General features: G+C 36.4%; 1 protein-coding gene across 2 annotated transcripts in view; it reads right to left on the reverse strand.

The window, feature by feature from the left end:
* Nucleotides 1-6,163: 6,163 nt before the first annotated feature.
* Nucleotides 6,164-22,771, reverse strand: part of si:dkey-27h10.2 (protein let-653) — a 29,430-nt gene continuing 12,822 nt past the window's right edge. For both annotated transcript variants that reach the window (XM_047811916.1, XM_027167721.2), the window contains exon 11: nucleotides 6,164-7,143. The gene's annotated coding sequence lies outside the window, so the exon portion shown is untranslated. The remainder of the gene's footprint in view (nucleotides 7,144-22,771) is intronic.

Consider the following 22,771-nt stretch of genomic DNA (forward strand, 5'->3'; position numbering starts at 1 on the left):
GCCAGGGTGAGTAAGGACTGGTGTGCTTTAGACTGAGATTTTTTTTATATATAAATATCCATTGGATAGAAGACTCACACCGTCCTTCAGGAATCTAAATCTTTTATGTATTTTAAAAATTCAAATCATATTTTAGGTTCGGAAGTTAAAATATCTTAGCTCTAGCTCAAAGGTCCATACATACTGTTGTGTTGAATTATGGTTGTAGAGCCTCCAGCTGCAGAGATCAGTCGTGCATGCATGTCACTGTCTAACACAAAAAACACCACCTCCACCGAACCCCTATCCCCTGCAGTTATAGCACAAGTATGCAAATATGCACAAATTTTGTCAGTACATTCAATGGTAGATGGTGATATTGTCCGCTATGGTCCAATGAACATACATGTCAGGCTTGTTGAAAAGTAAATATCTGCCATTCAACACCTGTCACTTCCAGGAACATAAAAAAAAATCCATAAAGAGGTAAAGTCATGTAGAGTCCTCCTTAGGCTTGATAAGAATGCTGTTAGAAAATTGTTTGCTTCGAGTCCTAAAAATATAAAATGTTTATATTACCAAAATCTGTTCTTTTTTCCTACGTGGACAAATAAAGTGAAATAAATATGGGATAAAACATTAAAGGACACACATAAATTTGGAAAATAATCCACAATGCAGATGACTTGTGTTTTATTCATCTTATACAACAGGAATTTATGCTTTGAAAAAAAGAAAGAAATTAAAGTGATATTTTATGTTGTGGAACATCAAATTATTTCTTTTTGTTACATTATATTTGTGAGGGGGCACGGTGGCTTAGTGGTTAGCACGTTCGCCTCACACCTCCAGGGAGCATAGTCCAGGGCCTTGTGTGTGCGAGTCTGCATGTTCTCCCCGTGCCTCGGGGGTTTCCTCCGGGTACTCCGGTTTCCTCCCCCGGTCCAAAGACATGCATGGTAGGTTGATTGGCATCTCTGGAAAATTGTCCGTAGTGTGTGATTCCGTGAGTGAATGAGAGTGTGTGTGTGCCCTGTGATGGGTTGGCACTCCGTCCAGGGTGTATCCTGCCTTGATGCCCGATGACGCCTGAGAGTGAGTGAGTGACATTATATTTGCCACAAACATTCATTCATTTGCCAGCTATTCTTTTAAATGTGAATTTGCTTTACATTTATTTATTTATTTATTTATTTATTTATTTATTTATTTATTCCCCCAAGCAAAATACAAATATTGAAAATATATTTAGTTATATTGGATTTATTAAGCTTCCATACAATATTTTTAATTGAGTGCTAGAGGAGCAACAGGCACACAGTAGATGCCTATGAGATGCAGGTTTTTAGAGGTTGGTCAATCCATCAACATCTGTGTTATAGCCCATCATGCTCCTGCAGCGCCGCTTTGCTCAACCCATAGACTACAGACGTGACGTGAATCCCTGTCTTAGAAGACCATTGTCTTATTTATTAGGCCACTGGGGCTTATCTACAAACCGTTTCCAACACAGCACTCAGGAGGTTTTCTATTAGATGTTTTTCTGTCTGGTAAAAGAACTTTCTTGTGATTGAAACATACTGTTACACAGTGCTAACCCTGGATATTCATTCCATGAACGTTTGAAAAAAAATCTCCTAACAGAAAACCTCACCAGATTCAGGAACGCAACAGCACTGTGATGTAAAATAGTTTGTAGACGTAAACCAAAAAAGGTACAGCATTCCATTTTTGTAATATCTGATGATCCTTCTCACACTTAACATTAGGACACATTGAGGTAGCAGGTATTTCCGAATTAACACTATAGCCATATTTTCAAAATCTCTGCACCAACTGACATAATATGTGAATTAAATTGCCTTGACCGACATTTGTTTAGAACATTATTTACATAGAATCTGGATTCATGGTAATACCAGGGTCTGAATGATCACTGTATTTTCCCAGCTCATGCTCTGCCAAAGGCCTTAAAATTTTGTTGCTATGGCAAAGTCAATTACTATATGAATAGGTTCAGAATGGTTATGGCCAGGCGTGAACCATACTCTGAATGTCAGTCCAGGGTAAGGCTTTACTGCCCCACGCCCTGAAAGCCCTATCGACGTCACTAACACCTCAGCCTAGACCTCTCTCTGCCTCAGAATAACTCTCCCCCAGTAAGGAGGGCAACACTTTCTCTTTGCTTTCACACATTGCAGCATCTAAACCATTTGCCACTGTAAATATACACACTGTATAAATAGAGAATCCTGGGATACTTTACCCATTTGGATAAAGAGGTTGTAGAGCTAGGAAAATTCTCCCTGTGCCAACCTGCTGGCACTGATCTTGCACTGCTGCGGGCTTCTCTGCATTCCTCTGCTACCCCCACCTTTCCTTCCTAACTATCCTACCTATCCAAAGTCAGTAGTCCATGGAAGTTTCAATGCACACAATGCTGGTTTGAGGCTGCTAGGGTGTATTAAATCACCAGATAACTAGTTTTAATAAGGAGCCACTGAAGAACCATATCACTGAAGAACCATAGCTGAAGAAACTGGTAGAATTGAATTCTGCTATAAAAGCTATTTTAATCTAAGAAGAAAACTGTATATTTTAGATACACAGAGGTGACAGTGGAGGCTCGAGTGGTTAAGGCTCTGGATTGTTGATTAGAAGATTGAGGTTCAAGCCCCAGGACTGCCAAGCTGCCACTGTTGGGAAATTGAGCAAGGCCTTTAACCCTCCCTGCTCCTGGGGTGCTGTATCATGGCTGACATGGGGGTGTGGTAGCGCAATGGTTAAGGTGTTGGACTACTGATCGGAAAGTCATGAGTTCAAACCCCATGTCCACCAACTGCCACTGTTGGGCCCCCGAGCAAGGCCCTTAACCCTCAATTGCTCAGTTGAATAAATTGAAAAAAAAAAAGTAAGTCACTCTAGATAAGGGTGTCTGCTAAATGCCAAACCTCCCCAGTTTGGATATGCAAAGAAAAGAATTTCCCTGTGCTGTAATGTATATGTGGTGATAATAAAAGTTTCTATTTTATTCATATGAAACGAAGGAGGTTGCTATTTATTTATAGCGTATGAAAGAAGTCTTCAGGATTTGCATTTTCTAAATTCACAAAAGAAAAAAAAAGAGAAAATAGAATGTAGTGAGGTAATAACTGTTTATAGCTTGCTATAATATGATTGATAACATCAAATGTAACAATAAAGAGACAAATACTGTATGTCGTTCATTAATACATTTAATTCTAGTGGCCTATTCTCTATTTCTGGTACACTAATGATTAGCTTTTATTTTAACCATTTGCCTTTAATATTGTCTCTGCACAGCATGATGTGCACTATTTTCAGGAGTTGGAATGATTTGTCCTACAGTGGAAGCTCATTCCTGTCTGTTAGCACTTTGTGTTGGTGTGTATGCACCTGGAGTTTATGGTAATTGCTGCACAGAGAGGAAGCCCGAAAGCATTTAAAGAGACACATATAAGAGAGAAAGACACAGAGAGAAAGAGAGAGATAGATAGATAGATAGAGAGAGAGAGAGAGAGAGAGAGAGAGAGAGAGAGAGAGAGAGAGAGAGAGAGAGAGAGAGATCTGAATATCATGTTTGAGCTAAGTTTTTGACATATAAATAACCACTATTCATATAAAGTAAAAAATTGATCTCACATTATAAAATAATTCTTTAATTATTGTCCTATTCTATATAAGGTGAAGTTCTCACTGGTGGTCAATGACAAAATATAAATGGTTTCATTTCAGAAGAAATATCTTCATTACCTCCAGTTCATATTAAAGCTGAGTATTTTTTGTTGCATGAGCCTGGATCACAATGATAATGTATAGTAAGTAATTTATTTTCACTTCAGATTAACATCCTATAATCTGACATTGATTAGACTTTTACAGAATTTGTGCCATTTTTTGGGATTGTTTTATACGATGTGCCAATGTTAAAAGGCTAAATGAGCACAGCGTCTATTAAAAACCATCTTAATGACAAATTTGCACAACAAAGCAATAACAACATCCACATATACAGCTAATGCAGCTTTACGTTTACGTACAGCCATGAGGAGACACATCATGAAGCAAGCAGAGAGAACTTGTAAGTTACTGTCAAAACTTCCTGTCAGCTATTAAGCATGAAAGCAGATTTATGGCTGCTTGCCTCACAGCAAATTGCCTCCCAGTCACAGCCATATAGCAGATATAGCAGATATCTCTTTGCAACAATTTCTAATAAATGTTTGGAGCTTTATGACTACTACTTCCTGAAAGAAAAATAAACTAAATCAGAAAATATCGATTAACCAAATATCTATCTCATGATTAGGTTTAACCTGCTCACCATAAGATACCGGATAGAGTGGAATGATCCAGGGTCAGTGAGTTTAATATGTCGCAAATATAGGTGCAACATACCTTTCAGTTTGAACCATTGGCCTTGATAGTCATATTAACTATAAATAAAACAAACCTATAATTACATATATAGTTTAAGGTTATTTACATGCATATAAACATTCACTTTCTACTTTAACAGGAACACTTGCACATTCTTGAAGGTATCTAATCAGCCAATCATATGGCAGCAGCAGAACGCACGTTTATATTCAAGGCATTTATTAGACACCCTTATTCAGAAAGACTTACATTTATCTCATTTATACAGCTGGGCAATTGAGGGTTAAAGGCCTGGCTCAGGGGCCCAGCAGTGGCAGCTTTCTGGGATTTGAACTCATATCCTTTCAATTAGAAGTCAATCACCTTAAACACTAGGTTACCACAATATAGATACATATCAAATTATGTAGGTAATGTTCACATCAAACATCAGAATGAAGAAATAATGTGGTACCTTCAACATGGCATGCTTGTTGGTGCCATATGAGAGGCTTTGAGTATTTTAGAAACTGTTAATCCCTAGGGATTTTTACACACAACAATCTCTAGAGTTTACACAGAGTGACAAAAAACATCGAATGAGTGACAATTCTGTGTGTAAAAACGCCTCATTGATTAGAGAGGTCAGAGGAAAACGGACTTGTTCAAGCTCAAGCTTGTTCGAGCTCCTAAGAACTACAAAAATCACTCTTTACAACCTCGACTTGCTTAATGGTTCCACTCATGTCAGTCAAGAACAGGTATCTGAGGACATCATGAACACAAACTTAATGAAACTGGATGTTTGTACTGTAAAGGTTGTAAAGAGTGTTATATGGGTTACTATTACAATTCCCGTTAGCTTGGACCAGTCTGCTCAAAGTGCTTGGTGTGTTGTTTTTTTTTTTTTTTAAGTTCAAATACTCAACCCAGCTCATGTGGTACCAACAATGGCTAATATCACAGGGATCACATGTTTCCCCATTCTGATTTTAGATGTAAACATTAACTGATGCTATTAACTAAAGAACTGTATCTGCAGGATTTTTGAATTGTGTTCCTGCTACACGATTGGCTGATGCTCAGGTGTTCCACATAAATTGAACGGTGAGTACATGTCCGACATATTACAAAGTAAAACCGCGAACCTGAAGAGAAGGCTCATAAGACTTACCTATCATAATGCATAAAAAAAGTAATAGGAAGACAACAACACCATTAAATAATATCAAGTTTTTTTTTTTAAGAAGGTGAGTTCTGTTAGCTATTTATTACTACACCACAATGCTGAATGCTGCATCGTAGACAGAAACGTGTGCAGAATGTATTTATATAGAACTTATGGAAGAGGTCTCTATTGTCTACCACTTTGTAACATTCACAATTATGTTTTCTGTTATGGAAAAGTCTATTTAGGTTTATTAGACAAGCCTCTTCTCTAAATATTTTTAAGTCCAGGCTAAAGACATTTTTTATTTTCAAAAGCATATGGCTGATGGGATGTTTGTACGATTTTCTGTTTGTTGTGTGTTTTTTCTGTTCTGACCTAATGGAAGGCACATCGGTCGACGGACGTTGAAATTATTTGTGCTATATAAATAAATTGTCATTGTCATTGTCATTATTAGTATCATGAAAACACACATTTCCTGTAAAGGTAACTCTAGTAAAACTGTCTGTGGTAACATGAAATGACTTGTTTTGTGAATGTGAATTTGCAAATCTATTAAATGTATTACTAAAAAAATTAAAAATGTAAGAATTGGAAGCTTGCTTCAGGACAAAGGAAATCAACTTTGAAGTGTTAATCATATCAACCCATCGTGTTTTATTGCATTTACCTATAAATTGCAGATGAACAAAGTGCATAAAAAGTGAAACAAGTCTGATCAAGTAAGCTTACCCAAACCCAGGTTTGAGAGAGGCAATACATTTTTGCATACAATTTTCCTAAGTGTGAAACAATAACCTCTAAAATAACTATATAGTTAAAGGATATTTTCAGAATTTAACATTTATGTGCATACTATATAAAAATACATTGTAGGATAATCATAAAGACCTCCGACTTTAAGTTTAAAAGAGTGCATACATTTTTGGAAATGAACGTTATGTACAAACATACTAAAACACAAAATACTAAACACAAACATACTAAAACACAAGACAAACACTTTTGACACAATAAGTCAAATGTGGGACACATACGTATTGGGGATTTGTGCTCCTTCAGGTATAAGAGTGCAGGACATCAGGGACTGATATTGAGTGAGGAGGCGTAGAAGAGGTTGATGTTCCATTTGATCACGTGTTCAGTGGGGTTGAGTCACTTTGAGCTTGCTTTGTGCACAGTGACATTGTCATGCTGGAACAGGCTTGAGCCTCATGTTTCCAGCAAAAATAATAATAATAATAATGCAGCATGTAAAGACATTCTAAACATTTGTGGATTTCAGCTTTGTGGCAAATCTTATGGAAGAGCCATTTACATTCACAGCATTTGGCAGACACCCTTATCCAGAGCAAAGTACATACAGTAAGTGTATAAATCTCTATCATTGGATACATTAATTCTGGTTCATTAGGTTACATACTTAAGATACCATGAGTTTAAAACATTGTTCAAAGTTACAATGAAAAAGTGTCAAACTTTTTATTTTTTTAATAAAATGCATAAGGTAATAAATGCACATATAGGTGTGTAGTCAGGTGTTTTGGCCATATACTTTATGTGCTTAATTTTTGCATACTTTTTGTAAGTTCGGTAAGACAGTCCTGCTTCATCTGTTAAAAAAAAAAAAAAAAAAAAAAAGAATGGTTATTAGTTTTATGTTTAACATTTGCAAGCTCCCAAACTCTCCCAAAGCTCCGGATTTCAGAGCAAATTACAAACCTATGTGTAATTTGGAACTTTGGACAAGGCATGATCGAGTGCTTTTAAGATGTTCAAAACCAATTTCCATTACAAACCTGTGCACCTTTTTAGATTTTTAATAACATTTTAAGATAATGTCTTCTGAATGTGTTGCATGTTAAAATTGGGGCTACTTATCCAAAGTACAAGTTGTTCTTCAAATCTGCATTATTCCCTCATGAATTTCAAGCTTTAAATATTTCTCAATCCCATTTCTCAAATTCTCTTCTGTTTCCCCAAATGTTACCTTTCCATTTTTGACACCAGAACATACATACACATCTGTTTTAGAGATTAAAGCAACTGAAATAAATTGTCCTGAACAATAAATATACATTGCAGGCTTAATCTTGTAAATGGACCCACAATGCTTTTGGGAATTTAATGAAGAATCGACATTATTAATACAAACTAGGCTCATAATAAAGTACATAAAGTACAAATAATAACTACAAATGTCCATAACACATTAGCTACTGACTTGGTTGGAAGGCTGTTGGTCTGAAGTGAACAATACAGAATACTGAGCTCAATACAGAGATAAGGATCAGACAAGCTTTGACGCAAGAAAGTAAGCAGCAGCTGAAAAACTTGGCATTCCTCAGGGGATTCATTAAGGTGGGAGAAACCTGTGGGCTAATCCAAGAACCTTGTTCACATAACCTGCGCTAACTGTGTACTCTGGTCTGGCTAGAGGCATAAGGTTTCATTGACTGGATTTATTGGGATTGGGCTGGAACTGTAAACGTTTAATAAAGTGACTAATTAAATCTTTTTAGTTCCTTTTTTTGCTTTATGGTCTGAAACAGTGAAGTTCAGGCATCTTAGTTTGAAGGAATAACAAGCAAATGAATGATGAATAGGCAGGGAGAGTCCACGTGTCCACATTGTCATATCCTACTTGATATTCTACTTGGGTAGTAAAATTTATTATGAACATCTGAGCCATGTGTATGTCTTATTAGCATGGCTATTTATGCTCTCTATCTCTCTCTCTCTCTTTCCCTCTCTCTCTGGATGCAGTCTTTACTTTGTTTTTGTTGTTTTTATTCATGTAATATGTGATTTGTATATGGCTTTTATTGCACTGTCTAAATTATATCTCCACTTGCATCCACCTCTGAAATCCACTAAAATCCCTGACGAACATCTTACATATGTTTAAACAGGGAAATGTATACTTTTTTTACAGTGTTGAATATAGTAATACTACTACTACTACTACTACTACTACTACTACTACTACTACTACTACTACTACTAATAATAATAATAATAATAATAATAATAATAAGTAAATAAACATAGCTGAAAGCAGCAATGAAGGGGCCAAGCACCTTAGGGCCACGAGGTAAACAACTAAGTGAATAGCTAGTTTTAACTTCTGGATAGCTGCTTTTCGAAAAATTCCAAATGTTGGAAAATCTAATATATATGACTTTAAAACCAATGAGTTCAATAGAACCAATGATAAATAAATAAATAAATAAATAAATAAATAAATAAATAAATAAATAAATAAATACAACTCATGGACTAACACTTCTAAAAGTTAAAAGTAAATTCTAAAATAATTTTTAATAATGTACCTTGCAGTTTATCCTGTTGGTTTGGTGCTAAAGAGGTGAATGAATTGCCTGACTGGCTTCTATCACTTTGACAAATTTCATAAAAATCTCAGCTTCAGTATTAAACTATTGTTTAAGAATCTTTATGCTGGACTTAAAAATATTTTCTACGGTTTTCCAAGGCATCCTTTTGATGGATATCTGCTTTTGGATATAATCTGCATATACATTTTAATAAGAAATAGCATTCGGCTCCATAATAACCCTTCACCAACATAAACTTTTGCAGCTGACTTCCTCCATGCCATTCAGAGCAGTTCCTCTAAAGGCGCTTCATCGTTCCTTATTCCGTAAAAAAAGAAGTGAGGCAGTGTTGGTGAATTCTGGGCTCGAGCTGTCAGTGTCCTGGCTTGTGGAATGTGGCTGTGATGTGCAGGCCTGATATGTGCAGAAGGACTGGTCTGTTTTTCAGCACCTATTTGATCATAGCTTGCCCTGCTATGCTGCACAAAACAGGCCATGAACTCTGAGGGTCGCTGCAGAAGAGGCTCTAAAAGAGGTTTGGAATCTAAGTCATAGAGATGATGAAATGTAGCCATTACTAGAAACATGCAACGGTTTCTACCTATTGCTAATACTTTATCATTGTCTCCCGGCAATGTAGTTCTCTGAGCTAGGTGGAAACTGGATGGAAGAACATACAAATTTCCAAATCAGACATATAAAACCCTGCACTCTGGAGCTGTAAAGCACTAACTATCTGCTGTACCACTGAACCACACATGGTGCTGTGAACAGGTGAAACTATCAGTCACTGAGAAAAGAATACCTGAGGTCAGACTGGCTGAGGCTGTGATGTGATGAGTATTAGCTCCTACACTAGCTCATAAAATCCTGCCCTGTGGGGATCATTACTCCATTAGCAAAGCCTCATCCAGCTCTGCAGGCTACAGGAGGATGTGCCATGACATGTTATTAAAATAAATCATTTTATCAGTTCATCTGACTTAACACTGAGGAAACATTGATGCAAATGTAATTCTTTATTGGAGGTAATTCTAAGCCGAGTAAAAACTGTAATTCAGACAGAAGCTGAAGACGATCAAGAAATAATGTTTAACTAGACGTAGATTAAATCTGTAATCAAAAATCAGAGACAAAAGATGATCTTAGACACTAGATTCATTAACTTCTGTAGTGGAAACCAGGAGCTATTATAGATGTGTGTATCTGTTTGTGACTGTGTGTGTGTCTGTGTGTGTGTGTGCGCGCGTGTGTATGAGAGATAGAGAGAGACAAAGACGGAGAACTCTCCTCACAGAAACCTACTTTACAGCTCTATAATATAAAAAAAATATATTGTTAATGTGGTGTTTTCACCATGCACATCCCTGTATATGCTTTTATAAACCATAACATATTACAACATCTGCATTACTATAAAGCTTTGCCTTGCAGCTGGAACTGTTATAGAAAATGACTTGATGTTCACTATATGAAGCAAGTGTCCTTCACCCACAGAAGGAAGCATGAAACCGTTGAGGAAAGATGTGAGATTCAGTTTGCTTACACCTGGAGTGTCACAAGTCTGTCAATTACAAATCAAAGCAAATAGTTTGAGATTGAGAAAATATTATAAATATGGAAACTTTAGCCTCTAGGAAGAATATAGACATGTCTATCAATGCTGTGTGTGTGTGTGTGTGTGTGTGTGTGTGTGTGTGTGTGTGTGTGTGTGTGTGTGTGTGTGTGTGTGTGTGTGTGTCTGTCTGTGTGTGCGCTCACACGTGGACATTTCCTCTATCATCTGACACACTTAAAAGACAAGGCTCTTTGAAATCTGAACCTGTTATCTGCAACTAACAGAGCAAATGCAAAGCAAGAAGAATTTAGGATAGATGACAGAAGTGTGTGTGTGTGTGTGTGTGTGTGTGTGTGTGTGTGTGTGTGTGTGTGTGTGTGTGTGTGTGTGTGTGTGTGTGTGTTGAGGCAAAACATATCTATTGTACCTACTTTAAAACATGAACCAGTAATACTCAGCAGTTGAAACTCAGCAGTTGTGTTTAAGGGTCTTAAAAAGAATACAGCATCCAGTTTTGTTTTTAGTTTGTATTTTAATAAGAAGCTGGGTGCTAGCTGTCTGTAGCTGTTCTAACATAAACGATAGCAAATTGGTTCAAGGACATTCTAAAAACAATGAACTAAAAATTCTTAAAAAAGATCATTAGGAAAACGCTCTACTAGGAAAATAATGAATAATCAATATAAATACGACTTTATCAACTAATATATTTAAGTACTACAGGACCTCAACAAAATATTCCAAATGTATTGCTCTAATACTAATTTTATATGAATATTTGCAAAGATCTCAATTTTGCACATATAATGTTATTGCTGCTTTAAATACCTGGGTTATTCCTGCCATGATTATAGTAGATTGCACCCACTTGCAATACTACATTATATTGGATTTACATAATGTACAGTTTTTGTGTACAGTGTGTATGTACAGTCCTGGCATTCTTGTGGAGGGCAAAGTTAGAATTTTATTGCTCAGGGAAAACTGTTTCCTCACTGGGTATATGACAATAAACGCTTTGAATCTTAAAGTGGAAAAATCTGTTTTGTTTCTGTTTATAATAATTTATGTAGATACATGCACATGTGAGATATTTTGAATTAAGCATTAAAATACTATGTTGATGACAAATAATGCATTGGTCCTGCTTGGGGTAACTGTATAATGCAAGGAACTAGGCTGACTCTGTGTAGACTTGCTCAGAAATAGAATCTTCAGCTCTGAGAATTACTCTGAATTTCTCTATTATGGTCAGTCTGTTTCCGCTAATTAGGACTGACTGACTTCTGACCTTTGACATAACTGCCTGATGGCTGGTCATGAGGTCCAGCAGGAAGCAGATGTACCTTGTGTAAATATGTCAGCATATGGATAACAACCTTTGCAACTGTAACTGTTCACTAATTATTTTTTATTTTTTTATACGAGTTTTCATGAGTGCTGCTAGAATATAGATTCATATATGCATTCTTAGTTAGCTGTATAATTATTGGATTTTTTTCTTATTCCTCATCCATGTAATGATGGCCTTCGTAATCACTTGTCACTGTGTATGGACAGGATTTGTGGGACACAGCTGCAAATCAGCTCTTAAACAAACCAGATGGCAGTGTTTAAATGCTTCAGAAAACATGTCATGGTGAAGCTCATCGTGGTGTGAGGTGCAGGATCGTGAATCTTTGTTGTAGATAATCTAAAGTGATGTCTTTGGTGAAATTTGATCATATCTGAGATTCAAAAGGGTTTTGATGCAAATAAATAATTTGAGTATGAGCAGATTCCTAGGATGAGCACAGGATAGTCTTATAGATTACAGCAGTAGTTAATAAAGCTACACAACTGATGTAAGATTATTAACTAATAATTGAAACTATATTAGTTTATTAGTTTATAATAGAATAATAATAACAACAACAACAACAACAACAACAACAACAACAACTATTATTATTATTATTATTATTATTATTATTATTATTATTATTATTATTATTATTTAGTTGATTTTTTTTGTCCCACCCCTAGCAGAAATTCTTTTCACTTGAACCATAATATTGTTACTCTGTGTTGGAAATTTCTTCCTACCTTTCCCAAGCCAATGCATGGACGCTGTCTAAAAATATGAAGCCACTCAGCAAAAAAAGGGATTCAAAGAGTGAAGGCTAAATGGAGGACCTTCACTGCTCTGGCACACATACAGGAAGTCGAACACCCTACACTCGTTCGCTGTGGACTAATTATCACCTCTCTTAAGTGCCCCAATTGTAAAACGGCTCCTTAAGTCCTTACAAATTTAGCCTTTCTAAAAGCACCACGCATTTTCAGGATGGCCAGCAAAAGGGTAGGTAAAAAAAGCTCAAGAGAAAAGACAGCTGGAGAGAAGAGAGATGATGAACATGCAGTCAATTCACGACTGTATACCAACAACACAGACCAGTAAGTAAGTTCTAGAGTTCTAAAGTTCAAGTGTCAAGTTCTAGAGACATTACTGGGTTTACTTTTGACTTCTATGTGTGTTCAACATTGGCAAAAGTTTTTTTTATTGAGGGACAGTAGATGGATAAGTGTTTGCCCAAGCCATATTTAGACAGGAGTAATTACTACTAAATGATAATTTATTATGTAATTAGAATTGGACTTAGAATTTAGGTGACAGTACATCTCAAAACGAGGGTGCGTTCTAGTACTAGTGGTTACTTTAATACTTTAAGTATCTAATATTATATGTCTAAATGTTAGACTTTATGTTCTAACCGTTCTGTGAATCAAAAGAAAACAGCATAAAGATTTTGCATGCTGGTTTTCTGTAAACTCGATCTATGTTCCTTTTAATAAAGACAGATTTCTTCATTGATTTTACACTATGAGCAATTTTAATAACGAGAGTCACTTGAATTCAATTGTGATCGCATCAAATAGTGTGTGTGTATGTGTGTGAGAGAGAGAAAGAGAGAATGAGAGAGAGAGAGAGAGAAAGAGAGAGAGTTGTTTTTGTTCATTGACCCTTGTAAAAATGTATGAAAATTATTGAATGAATTAAAATTCTAATTATACTCATTTCGGTGATATATTATGAATAATTGTATATATTGTATATATAGTTCCTATCAATGTATAAAAAACAACTCTGTCCCATCAATGCATGGACTCCATAAGACCTCTGAAACATTTAGTAGCAGATCCTTTAAAGTTGAGGCCAAGTCAGCACCCTGGACTGTCATGTTCCTCAAACCATTCTTGCAGTGTGGCAGGGTTCATTATGCTGCTAAATGAAACCACTGCTATTAAAAAACACTCTTGCCATTAAGAGATGTACTTGGCCTGAAACAATGTTCAGAAAGATGCTACAAGTCAAAGTAACATCTAGACGAAAGCCAGGACTCGAGGTTTCCCTGCCGAAATTTGCCCAGAGCATCACACTGCCCCCACCTGCTTGCCTTTTCCCCATAATACTTCCTGGTGCCATCTCTTTCCCAAAGGAAGCGGCACACACAAAACAGCACATGCTGTAAATAAAAATGTGATTTATCAGACCAGGACATTGCTACATGGTCTAGTTCTGATGCTCACATGCCCAATGGAGTTGCATTCAACATTGATCAGGGAACAGCATGGGCACTCTGAGTGGTCTGCATTTACACAGCCCCATACACAGCATACTGTGATGCACTGTGTATTCCGACACCTTTCTATCATAGCCAGTTTTAATTTTTTCACTATCTCTGTGTAATAAGACCAGATGGACTAGCTCTAGCTCCCCACATGTCTTTGGTTCACAGTTTGTCTTTCTTTAAACCACTTTTGGTAGGTAATATCTACTGACCCTGTGGTCTAACCAGCACACACACTGCCCTGGTCAAAGTCACTCAGGTCCTTACACACGGCCATTTTTCCTGCTTCCAAAACATCACCTTCATGAACTGAGTGTTCACTTGCTACATAATAAATCCCCCCTTGACAGGTGCCATTGTAATACCATAAGCAATGTTATTCACCTCCCCTGTCAATGGCTTTAATGTTAGGGCTGATGGGTGTATATTTCAATAGGGGCCTGTGCCACCCCAGGGGCCCTCATAGACACAACACTGTCTAGTATTGCAGCCTGCTGAGTGGTAGCAGGTATGAAAAAGGGTCTCTGTGTTTTCTGCCTCCCAACTACAGAGAAATATGAGCCAAGAGATCTTCACAAGATCTTATCACATAACTCCAAAACCACACACAAAAATAGTGGCAAAGAAAGAAGGTGTGAAGCTTTATAGGGACATTATGGGAGCAGGTGGATGCTTGGTGAATTGAACAAGTGGACAGACTCCATCTGACTCGCAAGACTTGGATGTGAGCCTTCTGTGTGGTGCCAAACGTAGATCAGTGCAAGCCGACACACATGGACACACACTGCGATACACACCCACACACACTATAGTGGTACAGTGAGAGTGATGATGAATGTAGACAACTCTGACATTACAAGAGCAGTATGATTCAAGACATAAATCAGACGGCTGATAAAATTGGTCAATAATAAAGTTTTTACTTTAGTTTACTAATATACTGTTTAATATACTGTATGCAAAGCATACAGTATATGATAAAACAATGACAATATATATGTAAATTTGGGTTTTATGATTATATCCATGCTATTATACATTTCACAATCACTCAGTCACAAGTAACTACATCACTGTTGGAATTTGATCACAATTTTTTAACAATAAAGCAAAACTGTACAAGTTTGTATGACTTGGAAAACTCAGAAGTTTTTAATTTTTTTGTATTGAAATGTCAGATTAGTTTTAACGTTAACTCATAAATTAAATCAAGGTATCTGATGTAAATACATTGTTTTAATATTTACATTCTCTATATTTTTTGAGCTTACACCTTAGACAATCATAACTTTGAATCCATGTTAAATCATTGTCACAGCAAGCTGTAAAAGAGCAGAAATCTCATTTATTCCATGAAATATATTTATAGCTTGTATTTGTTAATTTATTTATTTAAGAGGTAATTCACACTAATAGCTTGTGTATCCAAAAAATGTATTCAGCATTAAATATAAAAATACTACTACTACTACTACTACTACTACTACTAATAATAATAATAATAATAACAATAATAATAATAATAATTATTATTATTATTGTTATTGTTATTATCATTATATATATAATAATAACAATAATAATAATAATAATAATAATAATAATAATAATAATAATTATTATTATTATTATTATTATTATTATTATTATTATTATTATTATACTTTTATAGCTTTTTATTTTTGATTCTTGTATGTTTAGTATAATGTTTAGTAAAATATTAGTGTTTTTGGGTATTTATGTTTTATTATTTTATAATGTTACTTCTTCTTCAAAAGGAAGTTCTCTTTTTCATAAATAATTATGAAACCAGCAAAGAATGTAATATGAATCACATCACAAGCACGGTATTCTTTTGTTGTTATTTCTTGTTATTTATTACAAGATACATTGTGAGCAGTCGTCTTCATTAAGCCTCTGAATATAAACAGTTGCACTGTAGATTGTTTAATGCAAGCTCTATTATAGCTATGAGTATAGTTTAAATCACCCTCAAAAAGGATTCCACGTAATCACTGCCATGCTGGCAAGACAAAAAGCTGCATCAGTATGCTACCAAAAAACACCTGGCTTATATTACCACACAGGCGTGTGTATTAGTAGCTTAGGTTTGGTAAATAAAGTTTAACTATAATTACACTTTTCTCTGTAGTGCAGATGCAAAAGTTTATCCTGCTCAATTTGATGGCAAGATCAACAGTAGGAAGATGTGCTGTGTACTGCTGGTGCATCATTAGTCTCTTTTGGAAGTTTTAGATCAGTAAATAAATATGTAATCAACTGTGTTTATAAATGAAGCTCATGTACTTGAAATATAAATCTTTCACTTGAAACATCAGACCTAAATGGACCAGTTTGATTAAATAGTTTGACTGCTGTTATCTTTGTACTCAAGAGTTTGTTGAAATCTTTTATGCTTTGTCTCTACATGTAAGGTCTTGATGAGCACAAATTGTTATCTCAGTCTTTAACCTTGGACGAGCTCTGTTGACTCGGTTGCCTCATCTCGGAAAAGCAGACACACGCCACCTGCTCGGACTGTGGGGTGGAGCGCTTTAACAGCTCCTCAAGCAGTGCTACAGGTGTCCAGGTGATACACACAAGGGCCCATTACCACATCAAAAACCCAGGAAGCACAAGCAGAAGTACACTCACTTACATGTTGTCTGCTAAACATATACACATATTTATTATCTCCCCACTAGAGCACACAGGGTAATTCCCTTCAGGTCTGGGCCAGTGTCAGACATACTGTAACTTCTGCAGTGCTCAGACAACAACTCGCCACTTTGCCAAGACAATGGCCCTGAACATGTCTGAACAGCTTGTATAGCACCGTCTAATTATTGAACTACATTGCTTCAAAAACGCATGCGCTATACATTTATACGTGCAGTTAGGTGCAGTTAGCTGTATGTCATAACAATGTTTCCATATTCCTGCTGCATTCACACAAATGTTTTATACCCATAAAGAACTTGTTAAGGAAATGAAGAAAAATCTAGGTGTGTGAAGACCAAGGAATCACCAGGACAAATCATTTTCTCAATCATGAACTAAATCATATGTAGTACTTATGGGAAAATCCTTCCTCAAGGCTTCTTCCTCATATTGTCTCAAAGCATTGCCTCTGATTTAGATCTGGATCTCTGCAAAACATCCATCTAGCCATCTTTAGTCATCAATCCATCAATCCACCAATTCATCTATTCCTTACACTTATTGTCTTACTGGCTTGCTGGGAACCTGAAGCCTATCCAAGGAAACTCAGGGCACAAGCCAGGTTACACCCTGGACAGGATGGTAGTCTGTTCGAGAGTACAATCACACATTCATTTACAGAACACATGTCCTTGAACAAGAGGAGGAAACAAGTCTTCGAGGAAACAAGCTGATTTAATTTTTAAAGCAGCATGCATATTGAGTAGTGTATTGACATGTACTCCTGGAGTGTCCAACCTTACAGGAGCCGGAGCTATATCTCTCTCCACTTGTTAAATCGGTTTGTTTCGGCTTCCAGTAGACTTAGGTGTGGCTTCTGATTGACTGGAACACAAACCTGCACCCACACAGCCTTTTCCAGATAAGATCAGACACCGCTGTTTGACTCTGTCATTTATAGATTTGTGTCTTGCCTTTGAACCTGAGTATTTATTAACAGACCAACCAACTGCTGCCTCACAGTAAAATAAAACATGCTTGTCTAATTGCCTCTTTGAGAATGTCGTTGTGATTTGTAAACACACTCATTTAAAATACTTACGAGAAGACTACTAACCTCCTCGGAAACGTGGAAATGATTCATCCAACAATTATTTGAAAGCATGTGAAAGCTTACTTATTGGAAGATAACAGGCCAGTAACCCTCACAAAAGTCAAGGCTAATTGCACAGTTGTCATTATCTCCACCAAATATTTTGCAACTAAACCAGGTGGGATAAGTGACAGGTCTCTGAGATTTATATCTGTCTTTGTGTTTCTTCCCAACACTCATTCTTTTGTTTTTCCGAGTCTTTTCCAGTGGGGGGCCTGAAACATTCAACCTATTAGTAAATTGCGTTATTAGTATGAATCTATGAGAGTTGAGCATGGGGTCTCAACATGGGCACCAAAAAAGCAATGCTAGCATTTTTATACCAGCTGGGTCTGAGTGTAACACCTCAAATTCATCAATTTACAATCCTTCCTGCTGACAAAAGTACTATATAAACAGAATGCAGCATCACATCCAAGCAGCATGATCTCACTTATTTGAATGGCTTCATTTTTAAAAAATATATCAAAGGAAATCAAATCATCTCACCTTGCCCATTTCTTTCATGACACGTTTTCTTAAAAGTGATAAAGAAGTGAGAAAGATCCAAGCATATAACTACACAATTGATGGGTCAGGACCTCACTAAGGGTTTCCAGAAGCTTGCTAACTCTTTCTGGCGTATCTGTGTTAACCTTCCTTCCTTCTGAGTCTGGTTCCTCTCAATGTTTCTTCCTCATATCATCTCAGGGAGTTTTTCTCATCATCGTCACCTCAGGCTTATTTATTTATTTATAATAATTTATTAATTATTAATGTGTTACATATAAATGTAAAATTTGTACGTTTTTAAATTTTTATATTCCTGTTAAAGCTGCTTTGTGACAATTTCCATCGTTAAAATTGACATTAACGTGATTTGAGTTTCTCTACCCAAGTACCTGCACATATATGAATATTATGCGACTTTTGGGGCAAATATGAAAGCTAATACCGAGGTAATAATGCCTGTGCATGAGGTAAACATGGATCGTTTGGTTTATATATGTCTGTGTGTGCTCGGTATGGAATAAACTGTGTGTTAGTGTGTGTACGTGTTTTATATTTCACTGTGAGAGGTGATAGTATACGAGCTGGTATAAAATGATATATCGAGCCAGGCTCTGCTATAATGTTACATACCACTGTATATATGGGATTATAAATAACTGTGATCAACTAATGCATTAAACAGACATGTTGGAGATGCACGTCGTCTTAAAATGTAAATTAATACAAAATACATTAAAAATTAATAAAAAATAATTTATCAGATTAACTGATTATCAGATTAATCAGTGCAGCAAACAAGCTATCGATTTCAGCTAACATACTGTAGGTGGCAGTACTGCTTGCATGCATGAACATACAGAAGTGTATATCTACGTGCTTACATGCTAAAGCACACATGGACACACACACACACACACACACACACACACACACACACACACACACACACTCACACCAGCCGAGATGAAAACCTGAGCCCTGCTTTCTCCATAATGGCGCCAATGGAGGCATTAGCAGCCATGTCTGGTGTGGTGTGAGGTCAGGCTCTAACTGACATGGTTGACAGATGAAAGCAATAAGTGTGTTCCTTACAAAGCATGAACTGTAGCCAGCACTTGACCTTTTACTCCACTGGGCTGGTAGTATTACTCAGAGTCTGTTTCATCTATTTCAAATTAAAACAGGCGTCCATCAATACACTCAGAATATCTATAGTATTACATGCTTATGATGACTGATGAATAGTGATAAAGGGTCTTTGATGAACAATATTCAGCGGAGACATCCTTCTTATCGTTACTGATTTATACGTGCAGTTAGGCCAGTTTGGGAGCTGTATGTCTTAGAAGTGTTTCCATGATCCTGCTGCATTCACACAAAGTGCTTGTTAATAAAATGGAAAAATAAGTCTAGTTGTGTGAAAACGAGGGAAACACCAAGACGAATCACGGCACTTAATCAAACAAAGCATTTCCAAATCACTTTCCCAATCAAGAAATAAAACATATGGGGTATTATGGGGAAATTCTCGCTTAAGGCTTCTTTCTCGTATTGTCTCAGGGCATTGCTCCTGACTTAGATCTAGATCTCTGCAAAGCTGCTTTATGACAATGTCTATTGTTAACATCCATTTAGCCATCTTTAGTCATCAATTCACCAATTTATCCATTCTCTACACTTATCATCTTCCTGGCTTACTAGGAACCTTGAGTCTACCCCAGGAGACTTGGGGCAAAAGACAGGTTACACCCTGAACAGGATGGAGTCTGTCATCGGGCACACACACACACACACACACACACACACACACACACACACACACACACACACACACACACACACACACACACACACACACACACACACTATAGACAATTTAAAAACTCCAGTTAACCTACAAGAAGAGTAAAACAGAACAGGGGTAATTAATATCTTTGATGAACAATATTCAGTGTGTGACATCATCATTGTTCGTATCTTTCCAAAATTGACCTGTATACAGAAGTTATGGATCTGAACAAATGAGCTGAGATGGACAAATATTTGTTTTGTTTTTTTAATATGTCTAAACTAGTCACTTTAACTTAAGGCACATTATAGCATAACTCTGTAGTTGTCTTACTGCTCAGGAGGTGTTGATTCATTTTCTATCATTTTTCTCTACATTTTCTGTTCTGGCAGTACATTTGAGGTCATAAGTTTACACCACACTTGCTGGTTCAGCAAAATGTATAAAATTGAAAGATTAAATACAATTTGTTTTTTATTTAGTTCTGTCCTGAAAAAGTTTTTTTATATAACAGTAGGTTTAAATGTAATACATAATTTGTGGGCAGTCGTGGCCTAATGGTTAGAGAGTCTGATTCGTAACCCAAAGGTTGTGGGTTCGAGTCTCGGGCCGGCCACGACTGAGGTGCCCTTGAGCAAGTCACCAAACCCCCCAATTGCTCCGCGGGCGCCGCAGCAAAAATGGCTGCCCACTGCTCAGGGTGTGTGTGCACGGTGTGTGTGTTCACTGCTGTGTGTGCACTTTGGATGGGTTAAATGCAGAGAACAAATTCTGATTATGGGTCACTGTACTTAGCCGTATGTCACTGTGTCCACTGTATAGTCAGTCAACAAGACAAAATAATAAGTGAATTTATAAAAACGATCCAATCCTAAAGGTTAAATTTGCTTCATTCTTCATACTGTGTGTTGTTACCTGGATCAACAACGACTGTTTTTATGTTATGTTTATTTTACGTCCTTCATGAGTCCTCTGTTTGTCCCGAGCAGTAAAACTGCCCACAGTTCTTCAGAAAGTCCTTCAGTTCCATATTTGAGCTCTTTTAATTCAGAGGCTATATTTTTAGATGAATCTTTTCCACACTTAGGACGACTGAGGGACTTTATTAACATGATTGAATTATTACAAAAGGTGCAAACGTTCACTGATGCTCAAGATGGCAACATTGTGAACTAATATCTTGGTGGGTTTGTAAACTTTAAACCTGGATGATCAATGTAAATAAATATCTTAAATTCTTTACAAATCTTAGTTTTTCATTTAATAATGCCCTTCTGCAGCTATATAATATATTTACATTTTCCAGAACACCAAATAACCATTTACATTGATCATGTTAAAAATGTATTTTAAATTATCGACATTTTGCAGATAACAAAGATTATGCAAATTTATAATTGTAATGTGCCTGTTTTTAAACATTATTATTTCTACTGTAACCAGGTCTACAGCAACATGTAAAGCAGACCTACATTTACCTAAAGGCTACATTTACTGGTATTGTGAAGTTATCTATAAGGAAGATGTTAGCTGTTATAATGTACATTACATATTTTGTAGATGTTTCACGGTTAATTATAAATGGGTAGAAAATTAGATGTGAAAATTAAAAAAAATATTATGTATAAGAAGAATAATAGGGAAAAAACACACTATAGGAAAATAATTCACTTTGGATATATACATATTTCTTCACTCGATTACCGTGGATGTGTTTTAGATATGTATCTTAGTCTTAAGGTGTTTTCTCCAAGGATTTATGTTATTTATGTGTTTTAAGATTTACATGATTTATGCCACTGCTCATTAGAGAAGGCTGTATCTGCTGAAAGGTTAGTGATGTGGGTCTCTCATCAGCAGCAAAAAGCTGTGAGAATTCCCTAGGGATGGTGTGAAGACAGATGTGAAGTTACCAGGGCCTCTAACTGTTCCTGCACAGGTGAGCTGCTAACATGTTGTCACCTATAGCGTTCTGACAGAGGAAAGCCCCTCCGCAAGGGCCTGTAGACACGCAATCTTGGCCTAGGCCTGCCTGAATATTCACTAAAATGGCTTTGATGACAGTGTGCTATCCAAAATTTCAGGTATTTCAAAAGTTTTCAAGATTTTTCAAGATGGATTGCCCATGCATTAAATAGTTCCTCTTTTACGACTCGAAGTTATATGCGCTGAGTCTTAACTACGATTGAGGTAAACAATGAGGAATGCATAGCTTATCAGTCATAAGGTGTTGCAAGTATAATGTTGGTTGAGTAAAATACTTTAGTCATTTATTGGGATATTTAGCATATGACAGATGCCCAGAGCAACTACTGTAACTTTTTATCTCATTTTATACAAATGAGCTATGGAGGGTTAAGGGCCTTGCTCAAGGGCCCAGAAAACCCAGTGGCAGCTTGGTGGACATGGAATTCAAACTCACCACATTCCAATTGGTAATCTATCCCCTTAACCTCTAGGCTATCTAAAATGTTTATCTATCTATCTATCTATCTATCTATCTATCTATCTATCTATCTATCTATCTATCTATCTATCTATCTATCTATCTATCTATCTATCTATCTCTATAGTATATCTATCTATCTATCTATCTATCTATCTATCTATCTATCTATCTATCTATCTATCTATCTATCTAT

Source organism: Tachysurus fulvidraco, chromosome 4 (assembly GCF_022655615.1).
Source record: "Tachysurus fulvidraco isolate hzauxx_2018 chromosome 4, HZAU_PFXX_2.0, whole genome shotgun sequence".
Lineage (NCBI taxonomy): Eukaryota > Metazoa > Chordata > Actinopteri > Siluriformes > Bagridae > Tachysurus > Tachysurus fulvidraco.